The sequence below is a fragment of the Delphinapterus leucas genome, chromosome 7 (assembly GCF_059928025.1).
Source record: "Delphinapterus leucas isolate spDelLeu-1000000601 "Yukka" chromosome 7, BTC_Dleu_Yukka2, whole genome shotgun sequence".
Taxonomy (NCBI): Eukaryota; Metazoa; Chordata; class Mammalia; order Artiodactyla; family Monodontidae; genus Delphinapterus; species Delphinapterus leucas.
The window spans coordinates 108086248-108106233 of NC_143135.1; positions in this window are offsets into that span (position 1 = coordinate 108086248).

A 19986-nucleotide genomic window follows, 5' to 3' on the forward strand; every position below is an offset into this window, starting at 1 on the left:
ACTAAGAAAGTCAGATGCTTTCTGTAGAAGAAGAAAACGTGTAGTCGTGCAAGCTAAATAACTAGACTTACTGCAACTGTATTAAGAGGACCCCAAAATGTCTGGGGTCTAAATGGTAAAAAGAATCAGCTCTTTAAAAAAAAACCCTCTGAGTTCAACTGCCATGCTTTTCTTCCAAATCCCACGTGTGTGCTGGCCTCCCCAGATCCACACATAGACGCATCGGGCTGCATCCTCTAGAAATTCTGGGCACACCTCCTCATTCTCCAGAGGCGATCAATAACAGCATTAAGTTCCTTCCGTAAGTGCATGCCGATCACATCCCTGGAGTTTGATCTTGGGGTCTGCAAGGTAGGCGTGTGCCTTTTAAATCTGTTAAGCTACTGAGAAGTCTTAATGGTGTTGTCTGTCACTCAAGTGACAAGAAAGAGTGTCATGAGCTATATTTGGCGTCGACTTGGCCCTTATTAGAGTGTCATGCTCCGTTTGGGAATTCTAACTTTCCGAAAGGTACAGAGAAATTGGAGAGGATCCAAGACAGAGCAGTGAAAATGATTAAAGGGGTGGAGAGTGGAAACTCAGGAAAAAGGTTAAATGAATGTGGATGATTTATCAAAGGAAAAGAAAAATTAGGGTAGACCAGGTATCTCGATGTAAAGGAGACATTATTTTAAGAAAACCAGAGGCTGTTGCTCCCTGATATAAGGATACATTACAAAAAGATGGTCTAAGATAACATTTGAATATTAGGCATATTGGTCTCTTTATGATGACTGTTAACTTTTGAAATCATGAGGACCAGATAATGAGATTATCAAAATAATTTTTCTTGTAAGCTCAAGAAAAAATTATCTCTATCTGTATCAGTGTATTTAATTCTCACAATAATTCCAAGATAAAGAAATTGAGGTCCTCAGAAGCCAAGTGTCCAAAATCACTTAGCTATTAACTCGGATCCTGGCACATCCTGGGGTCTTCAGCCAGATCCCCTTCTCCCAAATGCTTAGATTGTTTTTTTCTGGAAGAAGAGCACTAGACCATGACCTGGGGGTACAGTGATTATAACTCTTTTATTTAGGCAACTGTGAAAAATCATTAGCAATTTCTCCCTAAACCATGAATCACAATTGCCTCCAGATGGTTATTTTTTCTTAGACCCCAGACAAACAATAGACCCAAGTTTGTGAACTCTTAAGATTTTTATTTGGATGACCAGGTAAATGGTGAGGCCATGAAATGAGCCAGAGAATATCTCTATAGAGGAGATGGTTTATGGACAAAGGGGATGAGAGAACTTTGAATCTGTTGAGTCTGAGGGCGTCCAGGTGGAGCAGCCCATCAGAAAGCTGGCTGTAGTCGTTAGAACCTTGGATAAATGTCTGCATTTGGGATTAAATCTGAATATCACTGCATGCCATGTGGACACCTAAGAACAGAGATGGTTTCTCAGGACATACAGGTAACATGGGAAAGCAAGGGGCGAGAGAAGGACCTTGTGGAACACCTCTTGAAGGAGGCAGAAGAGGAAACGTCGGAGTGGAGGAGGAAGACTTACAACAGGGATGGTTTACAGAAAGAAAAGATACAATCCCCCGAGGAGATGTAACAGTAATGTACACTCATGCATCAACTATCAGAGCACTGAACCATGTGCAGAAAGAATAGTTGAAGTAAATGGAGGAGACTTTAATGAAACTCTCAAAAATGGACAAATCAAAGAAACAAAAATAATCAATGATAGAAACTATTTGAAAAGTATGATTGACAATAATCTGCATATACGTCTGACTTACTATAATCCGCATCTATGTACACACATATAAAGAAGAGAATTTTTTTTCCAATGCCCATCAAACACTGAAAAAAACATGATCAAGTTTTGACTACAAAGAAAATCTCAATATATTCCAAAATATACCGACTACTTTCTGACCTTAACGTAATAAAACTAGGTATCAACAACAAAAAGGGCAGAAAGATAAGTAAACAAATACCTATTCTTTTGAAACTGAAAATACTTTCCTAGAGAATTTTTGGATATAAAATGAAATGGAAAATAATGTTACAGACTACTTATAAAGAGCAACACTGAAAACACTACACTCAAAGCAATTTTTAAAGAATCAGAAAAGTGTGGTGTCATGGAAGCCAGGAGAATAGAGGATTTCAAAGAAGGACTGAGTAATAGCACCAGTAACTATAAAGAAGTCCACTATTAGGGAAGGACTGAAAAATGTCCATTGGACTTGACAATAAGAAGGCCACTGGTGACCGCTGGAATAATTTCAATAGACCAGAATACCTTTAATATTTCAACAGAATAATTAAGATGCTGTTGGTAGATAAATGACTAAAGGGTGAGGTAGTAGAGATATAAAGTTTAGAACATGAGTAGATGAGAATGAGAGTGAAAATATAAAAGCAAGAGTAAGATTCAGGATCAAGAGACATGCTTGATACACTTACTGTGTTTCAATTGGAGAGACTTAGATATAGAGAGAGTAAGGACCTAGGACCATTAGAAAGAAAAAAAAAAGAAACTGAAGAGAGAGAACAGTAAGTGGGAATGTAGGATGTGAAGCCAGACCCAGAAAAACATGGAAGGGAACAGGATGAGGGTCACAGGCAGAGAGGCTGCGCTTGAATAACAGAAGACACACCTCCTCCTCGCAGACTGAAAAACCCCATGAGGATGGATGTGGGTGTATGTAGTTTAGGGCGATGGGCAGGACATTCCTTTATCAGTGAAGGAAGACACAAGCTCATCTTCTACAACTAAATGGGGTTGAGGCTGACCAGGCAACAAGAGCTAATCCCATAATAATAACTGCTAAAATTATTAAAATTAACTGATTTAATTCTGTGAAGAATTTTAAGAGGAAGGAATAGTACTTATTCTTTTTATTGCCATTTTTAAAAGTGACGCACCTCAGGCACAAAGAAGTTAAGTAAATCACCCAGGTCAGACAGCCAGTGACTTAGGGCAGCAGCCGTGTCTGGGACCCATGCCCTTGAGCACATACACATACAATACATAAAGATGTTAAGTCCAGGCTTTTTTATTTTTTTTTGGATGGAGTCTTTAAGTTTGGGCACAGAATATACGGGTTTATAAAAGCAAGCACGGCTGACGGAATAAAGTCAGAGTGCATGGCCAACCATCTCATTGGAGTTGTGCTGTTTCTGTTTGCCTCGGTCTATTGATCTCGGCTGGAGAAGTCGCTGAAACCTGGCCTCCACCGCCATGCCTCCATCAGGGTAATTTATAAGCCTGGTGTGCGAGGCTGTGAGACTGATGAACCCCACCAGCTGGCGGAGCAGGTCCTGTGATTGATTCACTCGCAGCTCTCCCGCTCGGCCATTTCACCCTGATCAGCCTGCACCGCCGCATCCTCCATGCTCATCCATCACCCGGTAAACATCGTCAATACTGTACACCACAGGCACCGTCCTTTGTACTCTGTTTACTTTTTCCTAGGATCCTCAAAACTCGCTGTGGCTTATCTCCACTCCCTCCTGCCGTGCCAACTTCAGACATACCTGTAAGAGACCAGGTGTCTAGAGACGCAGGTGCAACCAGGAATCTACTGTGAAGGGCATCAAGGATTCAGAATCCCGTCTCAGATGAACCTTTCTAACTAGGACACAGATGGCAAAGGGGTCACACATCTGTGAGCTCAGACAAACAAGCATTTTTAAACTTCTTCCTCTGGAGTAGCCCTTTAGAAAATGCACCATGAATGCCCAAAAATACAGTGACGTATCTTTTTGTTTTCCCTGGAACAGGCTTTATATGTCTCTTATAAACAGCTATGAAATATGCTGCCAAGAAGCCAGCAGAGGCTTTGTGGGGAGAGAACCATGCACATTGTCACATAATTGTACAGAAAACTTGTAAAAAGAGTGGAAAGGGAGAGTGTAAAAAAAGAACCATGATGTTTCATCCATAAATAACAGTCATATTGGTGCTGCAGTGTTCCAGCTCAAAGCCAGAAGTTAATCTTACCTCATGAGATACTTCACAGACAAAATTATATCTGGACCAGAAAGAAAGTGGATGGGAAGTCCTCCCCACCCATCCTCCTGTGCACAGGCCGGATCCTTCTCCCCACCTCCACTGAGAAAGAAAGTTGCCCTCTGAGTCTCCCAGCCAAGGAATTTCCCCCAGCCCAAGGGAGCTGCCTTGCTGAGGACTGATGTGGCAGTGCAAGGACCTGGACCCTTTGCTTCAATCAGGGCAACCCTGAAGAGTCATTCCAGCTTCTAGAACATGCCGTGGGATCGGCTGAGGCCGTAGTTGTGACTACACAGCCATCTCCCATCACCCAGCCCTGCTTCCCTTGCTCCCGTACAGGTACTGTACCCAGAGTGCTCCCTGACAAACCACCTGCTCTGGAAGCCCCGCCTCCCCGGGAACCCAACTCCCGACACTTAGGAGGTGAGATCTACAGAGTCGAAAGTTCACTCCAATAGTAAATTGCATCAGGGCTAGTTACAGTAATAGAAATAATTGGTTGGGGGACTTCCCTGGTGGCGCAGTGGTTAAGAATCTGCCTGCCAATGCAGGGGACACGGGTTCGAGCCCTGGTCCGGGAAGATCCCACATGCCACGGAGCAACTAAGCCTGTGAGCCACAACTACTGAGCCTGCACTCTAGAGCCTGGGAGCCACAACTACTGAACCTCTGCGCCACAACTACAGAAGCCCACGCACCTTGAGTCTGCACTCCACAAGAAGCCCGAGCACCACAACGAAGAGTAGCCCCCGCTCACCGCAATTAGAGAAAGCCCACTCGCAGCAACAAAGACACACACAGCCAAAAATATAAATAAATAAATATATATATATTTAAAAAGAAATAATTGGTTGTTTTCTAAATCCAACAAAAAAAAAGAGAACTGTTTAAAGCAAAACAAAAATGGTTTAGAGAAAGATGACTTCCCAAATACGATTACGAACCATTGCAAGCAGTGACTGGCAGAGAGTGAGATCAAATTTAGGATCTGCCATCTGAGACAGTCTCAAAAGAAGACCCCTGGCCCTCCTTCTCTTTATTTGTAACGGATCCTGCAAATGAGTCTGGTAGCTACCTATGTCTAAACATGCCTATAGGAACAAACATAGAAAAGGAAGAAAAGAGAGGAAGGAGAGGCAATTTCAGGTAGGAGAACAGAAGAAAAGAGGGATAGGTGGGTGACGGGAGATGAAGTTTGTTGAGGAGAAAGGATAAAAGCCTTCCGTTTTTTCTTTTGCCCTACCCAGGTACGTGGGGCGGTTTCTTGCCTTTTGGGAGGTCTGAGGTCTTCTGCCAGCGTTCAGTAGGTGTTCTGTAGGAGTTGCTCCACATGTAGATGTATTTCTGATGTATCCATAGGGAGGAGGGTGATCTCCACGTCTTACTCTTCCGCCATCTTGAAGGTCTCCCCATCCATTTAAGCTTAAAGCTATTTGACCTTCACCACTGGGGTTCTTAACAACCTTGGCTGGGACAAGTAAAGATCCTTTTTTTTATCCTTTCTTAGTCAGGTTTCACTTGCTCACAGGGGGTCACATGCAGAGGCCTCGCACCCGGCTCTTCCGACTGGAGTTTCTAGTGCGGAATCAAAAGGCTTCCATCTGATGTGAGGGTCACCAAAAAACACTGCCACCCATCCCGTCCTGGACAGGAAGCCAGGTCACCCCTGCAACTTGGAAGTGCATTTGCTTTAGAAACTCACAGCCACCAAGAATCACAACTGAGCCCCCTTGGAGGAGCTCATGTCTGAGTGTTTGGGAGCCATTTAGTTTTGCCCATGAATGCACTGTAACAAGTAATCCAAACTGGAGGGCATGATACTTGGTCCCAGTAAGAGCTACTTAGCCCTCATCAGCAGCCACTCTCCCACACATGGGTGTGCAACACCTGCATCCTTGGAGCTTTGAATTCGACCCGCCTCTCTGGCTGACCACTGACGGCTCTTTCTAGCAGATGCCATATTGATTCTGTATCTTTCAAGCAGATGCCATATTGATTCAATTCTTCTGATCAGCTCAAGGTACAAGAAATAGAAGAAAGTGCTAGAAAGCATATTTAACACAGAAATATTCTCCAGGGAGGGTGGTGATAACAGTCAAAGGGGTAAGAACAGAGGGGGAAGGATAAATCAGTTCACACTCTAAAAGGAACACAAGGAAGCACGTGGAGGGGGGATAAATCAGGAGCTTGGGATTAACATACACACATGCACTACTATATATAAGATAGATGACCAACAAGGACCTACTATATGGCTCAGGGAACTCTACTCAATATTCTGTGATAACCTATATGAGAAAAGAATCTGAAAGAGAATGAATATATGTATACATGTAACTGAATCGCTTTGCTGTACACCTGAAACTAACACAACATTGTAAATCAACTATAGTCCAATGAAATCAAAATTTTAAAAAAGAAAACAAGGAAGCAGAAGCAGTTGGAGATGGCCCAAATCACCAGGATACTGGTTAGCATGTGTGAATTTAAGAGCAAAGAAATAATTTCTGTATCTCCTTAGAAAATCTCAGTGGCCAAGTGTTTGCTCTTCCCAAGCAGGTGTGAACTACAGAAATCATTTCTCCCTTCCTTCTTTCTGTGTCCAGACTTCTCAGGAACCAGCGCTGTTTGGACAAACAGAAAACTAGCTGTCCCTATTCAGTCATCATACAGGATTTCCATTCCCTTGGTGTCTTCCCTCCCAGCCAGGTCCTTCACTGTACCTGAACCAGAGTAGGGTCCTGGAGGCAGGACTCTGGCTGAGAAATCCTTTTCCCTTGCTTTTACGTGGAATCAGACTGCTTATGCTACAGTCTCGCTGGCTAAAACCCTGTCTTCTCTACTGCCCATCTTCCCTATCTACAGACGTGCAGACAGGCTACTCTCCAGCATCAAAAATCTAAGCTTCATGTGTCATTCACAAATGAATTCTGTTCTATTTCTCAAATGCACTCTCCTTCTCAATTTAATTCCAAAAACACACCCGGTAGTCTGTGGATGGTGAAGGAAGTGGGATCTAAGATAAGAACACTGAAAATCACGGAATTCTGCCACCACCCCTCCCCAACCTCTCAGGCTTAGGTCCTCCCCATCCTGTCAAAAAGTGCACAGCAATGAGTTCAAACTGTTCGCCAACATCAGAGATAAAAACACAGGAGGAGACCTTCAAGATGGCAGAGGAGTGAGACGTGGAGATTGCATTCCTCCCCGCAAATACATCAGAAATACATCTACATGTGGAACAACTCCTACAGAATGCCTACTGAACGCTGGCAGAAGACCTCAGACTTCCCAAAAGGCAAGAAACTCCCCCACGTACCTGGGTAGGACAAAAGGAAAAAGAAAAAACAGAGACAAAAGAATAGGGACGGCACCTGCACCTCTGGGAGGGAGCTGTGAAGGAGGAAAACTTTCCACACACTAGGAAGCCCCTTCACTGGTGGAGACAGTGGGTGGTGGAGGGGGAAAGCTTCGGAGCCACGGAGGAGAGCGCAGCAACAGGGGTGCAGAGGGCAAAGCGGAGAGATTTCCGCATGGAGGATCAGTGCCGACCGGCACTCACCAGCATGAGATGCTTGTCTACTCACCCGCCGGGGCGGGCAGGGGCTGGGAGCTGAGGCTCGGGCTTCGGAGGTCAGACCACAGGGAGAGGACTGGGGTTGGCGGCGTGAACACAACCTGAAGGGGGCTAGTGCCCACAGCTAGCTGGGAGGGAGTCCGGGAAAAAGTCTGGAACTGCCTAAGAGGCAAGAGACCAGTGTTTCGGGGTATGCGAGGAGCGGCGATTCAGAGCACCGCCTAAACGAGCTCCAGAGATGGGCGCGAGCCACGGCTATCAGCCTGGACCCCAGAGATGGGACTGAGATGCTAAAGCTGCTGCTGTAGCCACCAAGAAGCCTGTGTGCGAGCACAGGTCACTGTCCACACCTCCCCTCCTGGGAACCTGTGCAGCCTGCCACTGCCAGGGTCCCGTGATCCAGGGACAACGTCCTCCGGAGAACACACGGCGCACCTCAGGCTGGTGCAAGGTCACACCGGCCTCTGCCGCCACAGGCTCGCCCCGCATTCCGTACCCCTCTCTCCCCCTGGCCTGAGTGAGCCAGAGCCTCTGAATCAGCTGCTCCTTTAACCCCGTCCTGAGAGGAAACAGATGCCCTCAGGCGACCTACACACAGAGGCGGGGCCAGATCCAAAGCTGAACCCCAGGAGCTGTGCGAACAAAGAAGAGAAAGGGAAATCTCTCCCAGCAGCCTCAGGAGCAGCGGATTAAATCTCCACAATCAACTTGATGTGCCCTGCACCTGTGGAATACCTGAATAGACAACGAGTCATCCCAAAATTGAGGCGGTGGGCTTTGGGAGGAACGATATATATATTTTTTTCCTTTTCCTCTTTTTGTGAGTATGTATGTGTATGCTTCTTTCTGTAATTTTGTCTGTATAGCTTTGCTTTTAACATTTGTCCTAGGGTTCTATCTGTCTTGTTTTGTGTTTATTACTATAGTTTTAGTGCTTGTTATCATTGGTAGATTTGATTTTTGGTTTGGTTGCTCTCTCTCCTTTTTTATTTTTTATTACTTTTTACTTTTTTTATTTTTTTCATTTGTTTTTTTTTTTTTTTTTGGCAGTACGCGGGCCTCTCACTGTTGTGGCCTCTCCCGTTGTGGAGCACAGGCTCCGGACGCGCAGGCTCAGCAGCCATGGCTCACGGGCCCAGCCGCTCCGCGGCATGTGGGATCCTCCCGGACCGGGGCACGAACACGTGTCCCCTGCATCGGCAGGCAGACCCTCAACCACTATGCCACCAGGGAGGCCCTAATTTTTTTATTTTTAATAATTATTTTTTATTTTAATAACTATTTTATTTTCTTCTCTCTTTCTTTCTTTCTTTTTTTCTCCCATTTTTCTGAGCCATGTAGCTGACAGGGGCTTGGTGCTCTGGCCAGGTGTCAGGCCTGTGCCTCGGAGGTGGGAGAGCCGAGTTCAAGACACTGGTCAACCAGAAACCTCCCAGCTCCACGTAATATCAAATGGCGAAAGCTCTCCCAGAGATCACCACCTCAATGCTAAGACCCAGCTCCACTCAACGACCAGCAAGCTACAGTGCTGGACACCCTACACCAAACAACTAGCAAGACAGAAACACAACCCCACCCATTAGGAGAGAGGCTGCCTAAAATCATAATAAGGCCACAGACACCCCAAAACACACCACTGGATGCGGTCCTGCCCAACAGAAAGACAAGATCCAGCCTCATCCACCAGAACACAGGCAGCAGTCCCCTCCACCAGGAAGCCTACACAACCCACTGAACCAACCTAAGCCACTGGGGGCAAACAGCAAAAACAATGGGAACTACAAACCTGAAGGCTGTGAATAGGAGACCCCAAACACAGTAAGTTAAGCAAAATGAGAAGACAGAGAAACACACAGCAGATGAAGGAGCAACCCACCAGACCTAACAAATGAAGAGGAAATAGGCAGCCTACCTGAAAAAGAACTCAGAGTAATGATAGTAAAGGTAATCCGAAATCTTGGAAATAGAATGGAGAAAATACAAGAAACGTTTAACAAGGACCTACAAGAACTAAAGAGCAAACAATGATGAACACCACGGTAAATGAAATTACAATCTCTCTAGAATGAATCAATAGCAGAATAACTGAGGCATAAGAACGGATAAGTGAGCTGAAAGACAAAACAGTGGAAATAACTACTGCAGAGCAGAATAAAGAAAAAAGAATGAAAAGAACTGAGGACAGTCTCAGAGACCTCTGGGACAACATTAAATGCACCAACATTCGAATTATAGGGGTTCCAGAAGAAGAAGAAAAAAAGAAAGGGACTGAGAAAATATTTGAAGAGATTACAGTTGAAAACTTCCCTATTATGGGAAAGGAAATAGTTAATCAAGTCCAGGAAACACAGAGAGTCCCATACAGGATAAATCCAAGGAGAAATACGCCAAGACACATATTATTCAAACTATCAAAAATTAAATACAAAGAAAAAATATTAAAAGCAGCAAGGGAAAAACAACAAATAACACACAAGGGAATCCCCATAAGGTTAACAGCTGATCTCTCAGCAGACACTCTGCAAGCCAGAAGGGAGTGGCAGGACATACTGAAAGTGATGAAGGAGAAAAACCTGCAACCAAGATTACTCTACCCAGCAAGGATCTCATTCAGATTTGACGGAGAAATTAAAATCTTTACCGACAAGCAAAAACTAAGAGAAGTCAGGACCATCAAACCAGCTTTACAGCAAATGCTAAAGGAACTTCTCTAGGCAAGAAACACAAGAGGAGGAAAAGACCTATAGTAACAAACCCAAAACAATTAAGAAAATGGTCACAGGAACATACATATCGATAATTACCTTAAACGTGAATGGATTAAATGCTCCAACCAAAAGACACAGACTGGCTGAATGGATAGAAAACAAGACACGTATATATGCTGTCTACAAGAGACCCACTTCTGACCTAGGGACACATACAGACTGAAAGTGAGGGGATGGAAAAAGATATTCCATGCAAATGGAAATCAAAAGAAAGCTGGAGTAGCAATACTCATATCAGACAAAATAGGCTTTAAAATAAAGAATGTTACAAGAGACAAGGAAGGACACTACATAATGATCAAGGGATCAATCCAAGAAGAAGATGTAACAATTGTAAATATTTATGCACCCAGCATAGGAGCACCTCAATACATAAGGCAACTGCTAACAGCCATCAAAGGGGAAATCGACAGTAACACAATCATAGTAGGGGACTTTAACACCCCACTGTCACCAATGGACAGATCATCCAAAATGAAAATAAATAAGGAAACACAAGCTTTAAATGACACATTAAACAAGATGGACTTAATTGATATGTATAGGACATTCCATCCAAAAACAACAGAATACACTTTCTTCTCAAGTACTCATGGAACATTCTCCAGGATAGATCATATCTTGGATCACAAATCAGACCTTTGTAAATGTAAGAAAACTGAAGTCATATCAAGTATCTTTTCTGACCACAACACTGTGACACTAGATATCAACTACAGAAAAAAAATCTGTAAAAAATACAAACACATGGAGGTTAAACAATACACTACTAAATAACCAAGAGATCACTGAAGAAATCAAAGAGGAAATAAAAAAATACCTAGAAACAAATGACAATGAAAACATGATGACCCAAAAGCTATGGGATGCAGCAAAAGCAATTCTCACAGGGCATCTTATAGCAATACATTCCTACCTCAAGAAACAAGAAATATTTCAAATAAACAACCTAACCTTACACCTAAAGCAATTAGAGAAAGAAAAACAAAAAAAAAAAACCCAAAGTTAGCAGAAGGAAAGAAATCATAAAGATCAGATCAGAAATAAATGAAGAAGAAATGAAGGAAACAATAGCAAAGATCAATAAAACTAAAAGCTGGTTCTTTGAGAAGATAAACAAAACTGATAAACCATTACCCAGACTCATCAAGAAAAAAAGGGAGAAGTCTCCCATCAACAGAATTAGAAATGAAAAAGGAGAAGTAACAACTGACACTGCAGAAATACAAAGGATCATGAGAGATTACTACAAGCAACTATATGCCAATAAAATGGACAACCTGGAAGAAATGGACAATTTCTTAGAAAAGCACAACCTTCTGAGACTGAACCAGGAAGAAATAGAATATATAAACAGACCAATCACAAGCACTGAAATTTAAACTATGATTAAAAATCTTCCAACAAACAAAAGCCCAGGACCAGACAGCTTCACAGGCGAATTCTATCAAACATTTAGGGAAAAACTAACACCTATCCTTCTCAAACTCTTCCAAAATATAGCAGAGGGAGGAACACTCCCAAACTCAATCTATGAGGCCGCCATTACCCTGATACCAAAACCAGACAAAGATGTCGCCGAGAAAGAAAACTACAGGCCAATATCACTGACGAACATAGATGCAAAAATCCTCAACAAAATACTAGCAACCAGAATCCAACAGCACATTAAAATGATCATACACCATGATCAAGTGGGGTTTATCCCAGGAATGCAAGGATTCTTCAAGATACGCAAATCAATCAATGTGATACACCATATTAACAAATTGAAGGATAAAACCCATATGATCATCTCTATAGATGCAGAAAAGGCTTTCGACAAAATTCAACACCCATTTATGATAAAAACCCTCCAGAAGGTAGGCACAGAGGGAACTTACCTCAACATAATAAAGGCCATATATGTCAAACTCACAGCCAACATCATTATCAATTGTGAAAAACTGAAACCATTTCCACTAAGATCAGGAACAAGACAAGTTTGCCCACTATTAATCAACATCGTTTTGGAAGTTTTAGCCACAGCAATCAGAGAAGGAAAAGAAATACAAGGAATCCAAATCAGAAAAGAAGTAAAGCTGTCACTGTTTGCAAATGACATGATACTATACAGAGAATCCTAAAGACGCTACCAGACAACTACTAGAGCTAATCAATGAATTTGGTAAAATAGCAGGATACAAAATTAATGCACAGAAATCTCTTGCATTCCTATACACTAATGATGAAAAATCTGAAAGAGAAATTAAGGAAACACTCCCAGTTGCCATCGCAACAAAAAGAAAAAAATACCTAGGAGTAAACCTAGCTAAGGAGACAAAAGACCTGTATGCAGAAAACTATAAGACACTGATGAAAGAAATTAAAGATGATACAAACAGATGGAGAGATATACCATGTTCTTGGATTGAAGAATCAACATTGTGAAAATGACTATACTACCCAAAGTAATCTACAGATTCAATGCAATCCCTATCAAACTACCACTGGCATTTTTCACAGAACTAGAACAAAAAATTTCACAATTTATATGGAAACACAAAAGACCCCGAATAGGCAAAGCAATCTTGAGAAAGAGAAATGGAGCTGGAGGAATCAGGCTCCCTGACTTCAGACTATACTACAAAGCTACAGTAATCAAGACAGTATTGTACTGGCACAAAAACAGAAATACAGATCAATGGAACAGGATAGAAAGCCCAGAGATAAATCCATGGACATATGGTCACCTCATCTTTGATAAAGGAGGCAAGAATATACAATGGAGAAAAGACAGCCTCTTCAATAAGTGGTGCTGGGAAAACTGGACAGCTACATGTGAAAGAATGAAATTAGAACGCTCCCTAACATCATACACAAAAATAAACTCAAAATGGATTAAAGACCTAAATGTAAGACCAGACACAACAAAACTCTCAGAGGAAAACATAGGCAGAACACTCTATGACATAAATCACAGCAAGATCCATTTTGACCCATCTACTAGAGAAAGGGAAATAAAAACAAAAATAAACAAATGGGACCTAATGAAACTTCAAAGCTTTTCCACAGCAAAGGAAACCATAAACAAGATGAAAATACAACCCTCAGAATGGGAGAAAATATTTGCCAATGAAGCAACTGACAAAGGATTAATCTCAAAAATATACAAGCAGCTCATGCAGCTCAATATTAAAAAAACAAACAACCCAATCCAAAAATGGGCAGAAGACCTAAATAGACATTTCTCCAAAGAAGATATACAGATTGCCAACAAACACATGAAAGAATGCTCAACATCACTAATCATTAGAGAAATGCAAATCAAAAGTACAATGAGGTATCACCTCACACCAGTCAGAATGGCCATCATCAAAAAATCTACAAACAATAAATGCTGGAGAGGGTGTGGAGAAAAGGGAACTCTCTTGCACAACTGGTGGGAATGTAAATTGATACAACCACTATGGAGAACAGTATGGAGGTTCCTCAAAAAACTAAAAATAGAACTACCATACGACCCAGCAATTCCACTACTGGGCATATAACCTGAGAAAACCATAATTCAAAAAGAGTCATGTACCACAATGTTCATTGCAGCTCTATTTACAATAGCCAGGACATGGAAGCAACCTAAGTGTCCATCGACAGACAAAGGGATAAAGAAGATGCGGCCCATATACACAATGGAATATTACTCAGCCATAAAAAGAAACGAAACTGAGTTATTTGTAGTGAGGTGGATGGACCTAGAGTCTGTCATACAGAGTGAAGTAAGTCAGAAAAAGAAAAACAAATACCGTATGCTAACACATATATATGGAATCTTAAAAAAGAAAAATCGTTCTGAAGAACCTACGAGCAGGACAGGAATAAAGATGCAGATGTAGGGAATGGACTTGAGGACACAGGGAGGAGGAAGGGTAAGCTGGGACGAAGTGTGAGAGTGGCATCGACTTTTATATATTGCCAAATGTAAAATAGATAGTGGGAAGCAGCCGCACAGGACAGGGGGATCAGCTCTGTGCTTTGTGACCACGTAGAGGGGTGGGATAGGGAGGGTGGGAGGGAGACCAAGAGGGAGGGGATATGGTGATATATGTATACGTATAGCTGATTCACTGTGTTATACAGCAGCAACTAACAACAATGCAAACCAATTATACTCCAATAGAGATGTTTTAAAAAATAATATTAAAAAAATAAAGTTTTTTTCGTAAAAAAAAAACCCATAAAATTCGCCAAGCCAGCAGCTCTCTCAACTTGGATACACTGTGTTGCTTCAGTCATACACTTCGTAGGGGCCTGTTTCTCCAAATGTCAAATGGAGGTAATATGAGAAGCAGGTCAATTAAACTGCATGCGAATAGTCTCTAAACTCTTAGGAGAAAATGTGCTATTGTTAAAAAATGCAAAGTATTGGTATTGACGTAATTATTTCTGAGATTAATATATTCTTTAATATATGACATTAAATACTAACTGTGCAACCCACCTTAACCTTTTCTTCAGATTTCTTAAAACTTTCGTTTTTACGTAAACATCGCAGCTGCCTTCTCTAGGGGAGAAGGGGGTGTGTCCCTGAAAGAGCTAAGAGCCAACCTCATTGGGAGGGTGCAGCCCGGCCAAGATGATTCAGCACGGGAGGAGAGAGGGTCCGAGAGCAAGACGGGGTAGGTGCACAGGACTCGGGTCGCCCGGGAACAACAGAGTAACCCGACCCAGCTGTGAACACAGGGGACAGGTGGGGCGGGGGCCCGCACGCACCCAGGGCAGGGAGAAGGGAGAGAAGTGACAGCAGATCCTGGCTTCTGCACATGGGACCTGCCGGCTGGCACGCAGCGTGGCCCCTCGTGGCCGGGAGGCCTGAGCCCCTGGTTGTGCAGGATGACCCTCCCACTGGGGAGTCCTCGCAGGTCAGAGGCCACAAGCAAGAATCACTCACTGCCAAAATCACCACGTCTGGGCAGCATGGCCCCCGGAAACCCTTCTGGACATGGGGCTTCCTTGAGACCAGCAGCGGCTCCGCCCGCGGATCACGGCGGGGTTTCCTCGGCTGGTCCCCAATCTCCGTGCCCGGTTCAATTGTGTCACGAGTCCCACTCTTGATTACCCTCTTCCATGCCTGGTCCTGCTGATGCGTCTGCTAAATGGACCAGCTGATTCAATAAGCCCCACTTCATTATCGATGCTCTTTTCTCCAATCCTTACGTTGTCCTGGATGTCTCTCTCTTGCTCTGGCTGCGTTCCTTTTGTCACTGGGACCCCTGCTCCCTGTGCTGGTCACAGGACCAAGGAAGCTCTGTCTCCTGGCAGAAAGCATCAGTTACCAACTGGCTCACTCTGCTCCTGGGCGTCTAAACACCAAATCCTGGCAGGAAACCATTAAAAGAGCAGAGATAGGTTATTGCATTTCTCATCACCCTTTGGACTGACTTTGTCAGGAAACAGCATTTGCTGAGGAGCCCTGGTTACAGAGAAGCATGGCCAGCATGAAGTATATTGGGGACTTTCTCTGGAGAAACCCCTGCATCTCCAGACAAGGAAGCCAGGCCGCTCAGCGCTTGAGGAGCTGGTGACATGGAGTCCTCCAAAGCCAAGCTGCCAACAGGTGTTGTGAAACAAATAGGAAAGAACAAAAAGGTATATAGATTTACGCCTTTCACAAAAACACCAGACTTGACTAAGTCTCCAGGGCTCTGCTAGCATTTCAGGGTGAAAAGAATTCTTGTACCACAGGAGCTTTGAGAAAGATGATGGGCATCTTCCAGCCCAAACGCCTGAGCTGACGTAACTTTCAGAAAGTCTGAGTGTGATGCTCAAGTCCGGAGCCACTGGAATGGAGGGGGTGAGGAGGGTGGGGGCCAGGGGGCCGGGGGGCAGTAGAAACTCTCTTTTGCAGAAAAGCCTGAGTGTGTGCTGGCGGCCCCGCTGTAGGAAGCCCAGGGCAGCCTAATTGCCGCTCGGATGACTCCTGTCGCTGGCAGCCCTCATTCTGCAGGAAGTTGTCGCTCATCCCTTCCACAGGGGATGATTTTGATAGGTCTGCTCTCAGCACACGGTTTACAGCCCCTGGGCCGTGCATTAATTAAAAAGGCTTTGCGAGAGCCTTCCTCATTAGCCACTGCTTCTTTAATCACTGCCTCTTCAGCCACCAGGACAATCTATAAATATCCTCAAATATGAAATAATGAAGTGGAATGGTTCAATGTATTACAACATAATAAGTCAGGATAACATGCGAGTGGACAGGGTGGCACTGGTGCGCGTCCCCTGCCCTGAGCCGCCCCTCCTCATTACCAGAGGCCTGGGGACAGGCCGCATGGGGCAGGGGCTGACTCAGCCACCATGTCACCTGGGACCCGTGCCCTTTGCATTTCTCACCCAGAAAGGGCCAGGCCAGGGGGGAGAGGACAACTGGAGAGGTCAGACTCTCCACAGAGACGGAAAGAGCCTCACGTCCACTGTCTCACCCTGCCCACGGGGACAGATCGGGACAAAGCCCTCACATGCCCTGAGAGCCCGCGGTTCAGCACCCACCCCAGGGCACACAGTGAGCTCTTTACATGGGAGCCGCACCCCTACTTGCCTGTGACCACCCGCTGCGGAGCTTGGAACACCAGCCGCTTTCCCTCCACTGCACCCGATGAATTGCAGCAGGTTCCCTGGGTGAGGCCTGCACACTGGCAATTAGTCTAAAAGCTCCTAGGCTGGTTCTAACGTGCAGCCCTGTTGAGACCTACGTGCTCCATCCTAACCCCCTGGACAGAACTGCAAGACAAAGACAGAGCTCCCTCTTAAATATAACACCTGATACCATAAAACTCCTAGAAGAGAACACAGGCAAAACGTTCTCTGACATAAAGCATACCAATGTTTTCTTAGCTCAGTCTCCCAAAGCAATAGAAATAAAAGCAAAAATAAACAAGTGGGACCTAATCAAACTTACAAGCTTTTGCACAGCAAAGGATACCATTAAAACAAAACAAAATGAAAAACGAAAAGACAACCTATGGAATGCAAGAAAGTATATCTGCAAATGACGTGACCAACAAGAGCTTAATTTCCAAAATATATAAGCAGCTCATACAACTCAATAACAAAAAAGCAAACAACCCAATCGAAAAATGGGCAGAACTAAATAGACATTTTTCTAAAAAAGACATACAGATGGCCAATAGGCACATGAAAAGATGCTCATCATCACTAATTATTAGAGAAATGCAAATCAAAACTACAATGAGGTACCACCTCACATAAGTTAGAATGGCCATCATCAAAAAGTCTACAAAGAATAAATGCTGGAGAGGGTGTAGAGAAAAAGGAACTCTCCTACACTTTTGGTAGGAATGTAAATTGGTGCAGCCACTAAGGAAAACAGTAGAGGTTCCTGAAAAAACTAAAAATAGAGCTACCATATGATCCAGCAACCCCACTCCTGGGCATATATCCAGATAAAACAGTAATTCGAAAAGATACACGCACTTCTATGTTCATAGAAGCACTATTCACAATAGCCAAGACATGGAAACAACCTAAATCTCCACTGACCAATGAACTGATAAAGAATATGTGGTATACACACACACACACACACACACACACACACACACACTGGAATATTACTCAGCCATAAAAAAGAATGAAATAACGCCATTTGAAGCAACATGAATGGACCTAGAGATTATCATACTAAGCAAAGTAGTCAGAGAGAGAAGGACAAATACCACACGATATCACTGTTATGTGGAATCTAAAATATGACACAAATGAATGTACCTACGAAACAAAAACAGACTCAGAGACATAGAGAACAGACCTGTGGTTGCCAAGGGGGAAGTGGGTGGAGGAGGGATGGATTGGGAGTTTGGGATCAGCAGATGCAAACTAGTACATAGGGAATGGATAAACAACAAGGTCCTGCTGTACAGCACAGGAACTATATTCAATATCCTGGGATAAACCAGAATGAAAAAGAATATGTATATATAATATATATATATACGTATAACTGAGTCAATTTGCTATACAACTGAGATTAACACAACATTGTGTATCCACTATACTTCAGTAAAATTTAAAAAAATTAAAAAGAACTTGCAGGCTCCTCCCCGCGACATCTTGATGGAATCACTCAGGGGTGTGGAGCCCAAAAATCATTACCTTTATCAAGTTCCCCCAAAGATTCTTGTGATACGGCACATTTGAAAAATGCTGAGCTGCCTCTAAAAGAAGCGAGCCCTGGCTGTCCTGTCCCTCCTCCTAAGTCATGACTCTCACCTCTCCCCACTACATGCCCTTGGAGGGCGCCTTTCCGGTGACTGACACCACCCTTCCTCCGGGGAAGCTGGAGGGTTTTCCTGAGATGGTGGTAGACAGATGCGCTACATGACTCTGCAGTGCTCTGCAGGAGGAGTCTAAGCTCTTCCTTCCTTCACTCCTGGTTCTCAGCAACCCCGTCCCACAGCTCTGCCCGAAGTGCCCTGGTGGCCGGTGATGATTCCCCCGGGCTGCCCACCCTCCCTCAGCCCCGCGTCTGGGCTGCCCTGTGACCAGTGACAAGAAGCACAGCCTGCCCCCGGGATAAGTTCCAGGAGGCGCCCAGGAGGCCCTGCGAGACTGATGCTCACAGGCTTGCTCTCACCAGAAGCTCACCCGCAATGTCCAGGAACGAGGCCCTGGTTTTACAGTTCCATCGAGAGATAACTCAAAGCCAGACACAGAGGGATGGTCGCATGATTTGGGGAGAAAACGGCTGAATCGCTGCAGTTTTCCAGGTGCAGCCCTTTGCTGTCCGGGCTGCTGAGATGGTCCAACAGCGATGGACGGCATGAACTCTCCCTGGCTTCCCCGACATCCTCTGCAGGGAAGGGGCAGCTCTTCATCTCCATGGCCAAGGGTGGTCGGCCTGGCCTTTCCAACCCGTGCTCAGCCCGTCCCCCAAGGACAGGGAAAGGGTCCTGGCAGGTAGCACAGCCCCTCCACGGCGTGAGGAGTAACTGGGGCAGCACGGACCACGGCAAAACTTTCCTCGATGGGGTCTTCCTGCCCGGAGACACCTCACAGGGCTGGCGAATGGCTCCAGTCTTTTGGGATCCAAATGCCATCCCAGCCAGGAAAACGCCAGGACCTCGCTCCATAGCAACCCGCATTGCTGCTTGCACACAAGGGCTGTTGGTGAGCTCCCTACACGTGCTCTGCCTTTCCTTTTTCCCCCTTCTAACTCTATAGGACTTATCACCTGGAACCTACTATCACATGCATGTCTTTATTGGGCTTATTTTTCATTATCCATCTCTTCCTGCCAGCTGCTAAGTTCCACAGGGGCAGGGATCATTGTTTTATTCACTGACATACACCGATCATTTCCAACAGTGCCTGCACATAGTAGGCTCTTGGTAAGTATTTGGTGGGTGATGGCAAGCACAGGAGAGCCTGTGATTCACCCACCCCTATCTTCCCTGCTGAAGGGAGACACTGCCTGCCCTGGGTATGCAGAGGGCTCTGGACTGCCTCCATAATCTGCGAACAAACTAAGGCATCACACAGTCACCTGCCAGCTGACCTCCAGGCTGGCGCCCGTCTTGTCCCTGCAGAAGAGGTTCTGTCACTTCCAACCCACGCTGGCTCGGGTTGTCGAGCCA